Source organism: Heterodontus francisci, chromosome 44 (genome assembly GCF_036365525.1).
Source record: "Heterodontus francisci isolate sHetFra1 chromosome 44, sHetFra1.hap1, whole genome shotgun sequence".
Classification (NCBI taxonomy): Eukaryota; Metazoa; Chordata; class Chondrichthyes; order Heterodontiformes; family Heterodontidae; genus Heterodontus; species Heterodontus francisci.
In genome coordinates this window covers 19,521,774-19,529,946 of record NC_090414.1, presented here as the reverse complement: position 1 = coordinate 19,529,946, position 8,173 = coordinate 19,521,774, and the positions used below count along the sequence as shown (strand labels likewise).

Below are 8,173 nucleotides of genomic sequence, written 5' to 3'. Positions count from 1 at the left end.
CCATCCTCTTTCTTGCCAATTTAAATGTGTCCTCTGGTGACCAAACCCTAAGGCTTTCTATAGGTATATCAGGAATAAAAGAATGACTAGAGTTAGATTAGGGCCAATCAAGGATAGTAGTGGGAAGTTGTGTGTGGAATCAGAGGAGATAGGGGAAGTGTTAAATGAATATTTTGCGTCAGTATTTACAGTAGAGAAAGAAAATGTTGTTGAGAATACTGAGATTCAGGCTACAAGGCTAGATGGGATTGAGGTTCACAAGGAGGAGGTGTTAGCAATTTTGGAAAGTGTGAAAATAGATAAGTCCCCTGGGCCCGATGGGATTTATCCTAGGATTCTCTGGGAAGCTAGGGAGGAGATTGCAGAGCCTTTGTCCTTGATCTTTATGTCGTCATTGTCGACAGGAATAGTGCCGGAAGACTGGAGGATTGCAAATGTTGTCCCCTTGTTCAAGAAGGGGAGTAGAGACAGCCCTGGTAATTATAGACCTGTGAGCCTCACTTCGGTTGTGGGTAAAATGTTGGAAAAGGTTATAAGAGACAGGATTTATAATCATCTTGAAAAGAATAAGTACATTAGAGATAGTCAGCACGGTTTTGTGACGGGTAGGTCGTGCCTCACAAACCTTATTGAGTTTTTCGAGAAGGTGACCAAACAGGTGGATGAGGGTAAAGCAGTGGATGTGGTGTATATGGATTTCAGTAAGGCGTTTGATAAGGTTCCCCACGGTAGGCTATTGCAGAAAATACGGAAGTATGGGGTTGAAGGTGATTTAGAGCTTTGGATCAGAAATTGGCTAGCTGAAAGAAGACAGAGGGTGGTGGTTGATGGCAAATGTTCATCCTGGAGTTTAGTTACTAGTGGTGTACCGCAAGGATCTGTTTTGGGGCCATTGCTGTTTGTCATTTTTATAAATGACCTGGAAGAGGGTGTAGAAGGGTGGGTTAGTAAATTTGCAGATGACACTAAGGTCGGTGGAGTTGTGGATAGTGCCGAAGGATGTTGTAGGGTACAGAGAGACATAGATAGGCTGCAGAGCTGGGCTGAGAGATGGCAAATGGAGTTTAATGCGGAAAAGTGTGAGGTGATTCACTTTGGAAGGAGTAACAGGAATGCAGAGTACTGGGCTAATGGGAAGATTCTTGTTAGTGTAGATGAGCAGAGAGATCTTGGTGTCCAGGTGCATAAATCCCTGAAGGTTGCTAACCAGGTTAATAGGGCTGTCAAGAAGGCATATGGTGTGTTAGCTTTTATTAGTAGGGGGGTCGAGTTTCGGAGCCATGAGGTCATGCTGCAGCTGTACAAGACTCTGGTGAGACCGCACCTGGAGTATTGCGTGCAGTTCTGGTCACCGCATTATAGGAAGGATGTGGAAGCTATGGAAAGGGTGCAGAGGAGATTTACTAGGATGTTGCCTGGTATGGAGGGAAGGTCTTACGAGGAAAGGCTGAGGGACTTGAGGTTGTTTTCGTTGGAGAGAAGGAGGAGGAGAGGTGACTTAATAGAGACATATAAGATAATCAGAGGGTTAGATAGGGTGGATAGTGAGCGTCTTTTTCCTCGGATGGTGATGGCAAACACGAGGGGACATAGCTTCAAGTTGAGGGGTGATAGATATAGGACAGATGTGAGAGGTAGTTTCTTTACTCAGAGAGTAGTAAGGGCGTGGAATGCCCTGCCTGCAGCAGTAGTAGATTCGCCAACATTAAGGGCATTTAAGTGGACATTGGATAGACACATGGATGAAAATGGAATAGTGTAGGTCAGATGGTTTCACAGCTCGGCGCAACATCGAGGGCCGAAGGGCCTGTACTGCGCTGTAATATTCTAATTCTAAAAAATCTCACCTGAAAGATGGCACCTCTGACAGTGCAGCACTGCCTCAGTACTGCAACCAAAGTGTCAGCCTAGATTTTTGTGCCCTAGTCTCGGTTCATAATAATAAACCTGGACTTGTGTCTGTACAGTAATTCTTCTACATAGGGATTTGGAATGGCCTTTAGAGCTCCTTAGGACCTGGGTCCATTCAAGCCACAGTGCTGTACTACAAGATGAACTGGCCAACTGAGAGAGAAGGCCCAAGGTATAATCTGTGCCTGGGTGTGGAACAATCGATCACCCTGCTCTCCCCACCCATCACCACCATCCTCACCCTGCCTCAGAAACTCGTCTTCTGCCAGGAGAACCAAGTTACTTTCATTCAAGTCTTCCAACTATTCCTAGGGTAAAGGGAATCTAATCGAATTAAACCTACCTGTGTAAAAATACAGCGGTCGCTTATGATAGAGTTTAAAGGCACAACATTGTCCTCTCAGACCATGCCAAGAAGACGATCAAGTTTTCAGACACAGTGACTGGTAACTAGGCTGCAGGTTAAGAGTCCCTCTGATGTAAATGATTTTACAATTATAGTGCCTCAGTATACTAAGGCATCTCAACTGGTTATAGCTATTGCCAGATGCATCAATTATGGAAATAGCATTTCTAATCATATACGCTGGATGTGGTTTTTACAAAGAGACTGCGGGAAAAAAGGCACCAGCCAACTCTAATGACAAAGATGTGGTTTCAAAACATAACAAGGCTCCTTAATGATCACATTCCTTACCTCCCTCAGTCTTCCCTTCTGAAACCTTCAGGCTTTCAATATCCCAAGCCCGGCCACCTCCTCCTGGAAAAGCATTTCAAGAGACCACAGTGACTGTGAGACACAATATCACTATCCCTACTGGACCCAGGAACATGGGACTCAGCACCATTACCCCGTGTATTTGTTGTGACTCAATGGATAGTTTAGTTTAGTTATACAGCACTGAAACAGGCCCTTCAGCCCACCGAGTCTGTGCCGACCATCAACCACCCATTTATACTAATCCTACACTAATTCCATATTCCTACCACAACCCCACCTGTCCCTATATTTCCCTACCACCTACCTATACTAGGGGCAATTGCTAATGGCCAATTTACCTATCAACCTGCAAGTCTTTGGCATGTGGGAGGAAACCAGAGCACCCGGAGGAAACCCACGCAGACACAGGGAGAACTTGCAAACTCCACACAGGCAGCACCCAGAATTGAACCCAGGTCACTGGAGCTGTGAGGCTGCAGTGCTAACCACTGCGCCACTGTGCTGCCCCTTGCTTCTGAGTCAGAGGTTGTGGGTTTGAATCTCACTACAGAGACTTGGGACCATAGTCTAGACTGGTAGTCCAGTGCTAGTACTGAGGGAGTGCTGCATTGTCAGACGTGCTGTTTTTGGGATGAGACATTAAACTGGTGCCCTGTCTGCTCTCGCAGGTGGACATAGAAGATCCTCCATGGCCAGTATTGAAAGAAGAGCAGGGGAGGTCTCCCCAGTGTCCTGGGGAATATTTATCTTTCAACCAATAACACTAAAACAGATTATCTGGTCATTATTGCTTTGCTGTTGGTGGGAGCTTGCTGTGTACAAATTAGCTGTCGTGTGTCCTACATTACAATAGTACTTCATTGGCTGTAAAGCACAGAATCACAGAAAGCTTATGGCACAGAAAGAGGCCACTTAGCCCACTGTGTCTGCGCCGGCCGAAAAACAAGCCACCCAGTCTAACAGTCTAATAGTCTAATCCCACCTTCCAGCATTTGGTCTGTAACCATGCATATCCAGATACCTTTTCAATGAATTGAGGGTTTCTGACTCTACAACCCTTTCAGGCAGTGAGTTACCACCCTCTGGGTGAAAAAAGCTTTTCCTCATCTCCCCTCTAATCTTTCTGCCAATCACTTTAAGTCTATGCCCCCTCGTCACTGACTCCTCTGCTAAGGTAAATAGACCCTTCACTTCCACTCTATCGAGGTCCCTCACAATTTTGTACATTTCATCAAATTTCCCCTCAGCCTTCTCTGTTCCAAGGAGAACAACATCAGCCTATCCAATCTAACCTCATAGCTGCATTTTCTCCAGTCCCCGCAACATCCTCGTACCCTCTCCAGTGCAATTACATCCTTTCTGTAATGAGGTAACCAGAACTACACACAGTACTCAAGTTGTGGCCTAAACAATGAGTTATACAGTTCCAGCATAACCTCCCTGCTCTTATATTCTATACCTCGGTTAATAAAGGAAAGGATTCCATATGCCTTCTTAACCACATTATCGAGTTGTCCTGCTACCTTCAGGGATCTGTGGACATTCACTCCAAGGTCCCTCACTTACTCTACACTTCTCAGTATTCGCCCATTTATCATGTATTCCTTTGCCTTGTTAGACGTCTCCAAATGCATCACCTCACACTTCTCTGGGTTGAATTCCATTTGCTGCTTTTCTGCCCATCTGACAAGTCCATCGATATCTTCCTGCAGCCTACAGCTATCCTCCTCGCTATCTACCACACGGCCAATCTTTGTGTTGTCTGCAAACTGCTTGATCATGCCCCCTACATTTACGTCCAAATTGTTAAAATATACTACAAAAAGCAGGGGACCCAGTACTGAGCCCTGCGGAACGCAACTGGAGACAGTCCTCCAGTCACGAAAACACCCATCAACAATTACCCTTTGTGTCCTGCCACAGAGTCAATTTTGTATCCACCTTGCTGCATTTCCCTGGATCCCATTCTTTTAACCAGTCTGCCATTTGGGACCTTGTCAAAAGCCTTGCTAAAATCTATGTAGACCACATCAACTGCACTACCCTCATCTATCTTCCTTGTTACTTCTTCAAAAAATTGGATCAAGTTTGGTCAAACAAAATCTTCCTTCACAAATCCATACTATCCTTGATTAACCTGTGCCTTTCTAAATGATCGTTTATCCTATCTCTCAGAATTGATTCTAATAATTTGCCCACTACTGAGGTTAGACTGACTGGCCTGTAATTATTCGGTCTATCCCTACTCCCTTTTTAAACAGAAGTAGGTTAAAAGTCCTCCAATCCTCCAGCACCACATATGTATCCAGTGAGGACTGGAAAATGATGGTCAGACCCTCTGCTATTTCCTGCCTTGCTTCTTTTAACAGCCTGGGGTACACTTCATCGGGGCCTGGTGATTTATCAACTTTCATGGAGGCTAATTCCATTAATACTTCCTTCTCCCTATGCTTATCACATCCAATACTTCACACTCCTCCTCCTTAACTACAATGTCTGCATCGTCCCCTCTTTTGTGAACACAGATGCAAAGTATTCATTATGAACCATTCCAACATCTTCCACTCCAACACATAGGTTACCTTTTTGGTCTTTTATGGGACCTACTCTTTCCTTAGTTATCCTCTTACTCTTAATGTATTGATAAAACATCTTTGGGTTCACCTTGATTTTTGCTTGCCAATATTCTTTCATGTCCTCTCTTTGCTTTCCTAATTTCCTTTTTGATTTCACCCCTCCACTTTCTATACGCCTCTCGGCTTTCTGTAGTATTGAGTTCTCGGTGTCGGACATAAGCTTTTCTTTTCTGCCTTATCTTATACAGTTCTGTGCTACTCATGACCCCAGGCTCTCCCAAACCTATCTAATTCAAATAGTATGCACTCATGGACATAGTCTAATCCTTTCATTATTTCAAAGAACCGAATCGAATCTCCTCAAAACAAACAGTTTTCCAGAGTATAAAGCCTGTCTGAGCTTATCATGGAAACTGAGGGCATTTGAGGGAGGTGAAACTCTGTACAAATGCAAGTTTCTTCTTGCATTATGGGTCTCTCAACAAACAAACTGGAAAAAGATTTGCATTTCTATAGCACCCTTCACAACCTCAGCATGTCTCAAAGCGCTTTACAGCCAATGAAGTACTTTTTGAGGTGTAGTCACTGTTGTATTGTAGGAAACACAGCAACAAATGTGTACACAGCAAGATCCCACGAACAGCAATGTGATAATGACCAAATAATCTGTTGTTTAGTGATGTTGATTGAGCGATAAATATTGAGCTGGACACTGGGGAGAACTCCCCTGCTCTTCTTCCAATAGTGGTTGTGGAATCTTTTATATCCACCTGGGAGGGCAGATGGGGCCTCGGTTTAATATCTCATCTGATGAAAGACACACCTCCGACATTCTGTCTATCACACAAATGAGTGATGTGATATATGAATTTCAATGCTAGTATGATGCTAAGTATACAGTCCGTACATCCCAAAGTCTGGAGGATCGTATCAAACAACATGTCCCTTCCGCTGTTTGCAATGGGCATGGTACAGACCGTACCCAACCAACCCGTGCTTGCAAAACTCAAAACACAGTGTCCAACATTAGTTGTGATTCTGCGATTGGGCAACATTTGCTAACTAATCCTCAGTGTGCTAAGAATTACACTGACAACCAATTTAACCTTTTCAGCTGGGCTCACAGTGTGGCGCATTTGTACGTACTGGAAGCTACATATATTAATACACAGGGCCGTGTTATTTGCAGACAGAAAGAACATGTACACACATTGTGCCTGTTTCAGCTAAACAAAATAGGTGACAGCTATTCACTGGGTCATTCCTCAGGGAAATACCTTGACCAATCAGAGTCAAGCCGCCTGGTTTAAATTTCAAACAAAGCTTGGCAGTTAACTGTCAGTCACCATAAACTGGTGCATTCTCCAAAATTCACTGGACTCTGGGGTAGTCCCAGCAGATTGGAAAACAGCAGATGTGATGCCACTGTTTAAAAAGGGAGGTAGACAAAGGATGGGGAATTATAGACCGGTTAGCTTAACCTCTGTAGTGGGGAAGATGCTTGAGTCTATTATCAAGGAAGAAATAGCAGGGCATCTCGATAGAAATTGTCCCGTTGGGCAGACGCAGCATGGGTTCATGAAGGGCAGGTCATGCTTGACAAATCTTTTGGAATTCTATGATGACATTACGAGCAAGGTGGACAATGGGGACCCAGTGGATGTGGTGTACCTAGATTTCCAAAAAGCCTTCGACAAGGTGCCGCACAAGAGGCTGTATAAAATAAGGATGCATGGCGTTAGGGGTAAAGTATTAGCATGGATAGAGGATTGGTTGACTGACAGGAAGCAGAGAGTGGGGATAAATGAGTGCTATTCTGGTTGGCAATCAGTCACTAGTGGTGTGCCTCAGGGATCGGTGTTGGGTCCGCAATTATTTACAATTTATATAGATGATTTGGAGTTGGGGACCACTTGTAGGGTGTCAAAGTTTGCAGATGACACTAAGATGAGTGGCAGAGCAAAGTGTGCAGATGACTGTGAAACTTTGCAGAGGAACATAGATACATTGAGTGAGTGGGCAAAGGACTGGCAGATGGAATACAATGTTAATAAATGTGAAGTCATTCATTTCGGTAGGAGTAACAGTAAAAAGGATTATTACTTGAATGGTAAAAAGTTGCAGCATGCTGCTATGCAGAGGGACCTGGGTGTCCTTGTGCATGAATCGCAGAAGGTTGGTCTGCAGGTACAGCAAGTAATTCGGAAGGCAAATGGAATTTTGTCCTTCATTGCTAAAGGGATTGAGTTTAAAAGCAGAGAGGTTATGTTGCAGCTGTATAAGGTACTGGTGAGGCCGCACCTGGAGTACTGTGTGCAGTTTTGGTCTCCTTACTTGAGAAAGGATGTACTGGTACTGGAGAGGGTGCAGAGGAGGTTCACTAGGTTGATTTCGGAGTTGAGGGGGTTGGCTTATGAGGAGAGACTAAGTAGATTGGGATTATATTCATTGGAATTCAGAAGAATGAGGGGGGATCTTATAGAAACATATAAAATCATGAAGGGAATAGATAAGATACAAGTGGAGAGTATGTTTCCACTGGCAGGTGAAGCTAGGACAAGAGGGCATAGCCTCAAGATTAGAGGGAGCAGATTTAGGACTGAATTAAGAAGGAACTTCTTCACCCAGAGGGTTGTTAATCTATGGAATTCCTTGCCCAGTGAAGTAGTTGACGCTTCTTCAGTAGACGTTTTTAAAGCTAAGGTAGATATCTTTTTGAATAATAAAGGAATTAAGGGATACAGTGAGAACGCGGGTAAGTGGATCTGAGTCCACGAAAAGATCAGCCATGATCTTACTGAATGGCAGAGCAGGCTCGAGGGGCTGGACGGCCTACTCCTGCTCCTACTTCTTATGATTATGATCAATGTCCACTTGCCAACCAATCAGCACTCTCTTCTCATACGGTATAAATTTGTTGCTTTCCCTTACATTGCTATTCTTGCAATTTTTCCTGATGAGTGCA

General features: G+C 44.1%; 1 protein-coding gene across 1 annotated transcript in view; it reads right to left on the bottom strand.

Annotated features, from left to right (window-relative positions):
• The window catches only part of tm7sf2 (transmembrane 7 superfamily member 2), a 558,775-nt gene that overhangs the window by 15,120 nt on the left and 535,482 nt on the right, over nt 1-8,173 (bottom strand). The gene's annotated exons all lie outside the window — the stretch shown is intronic.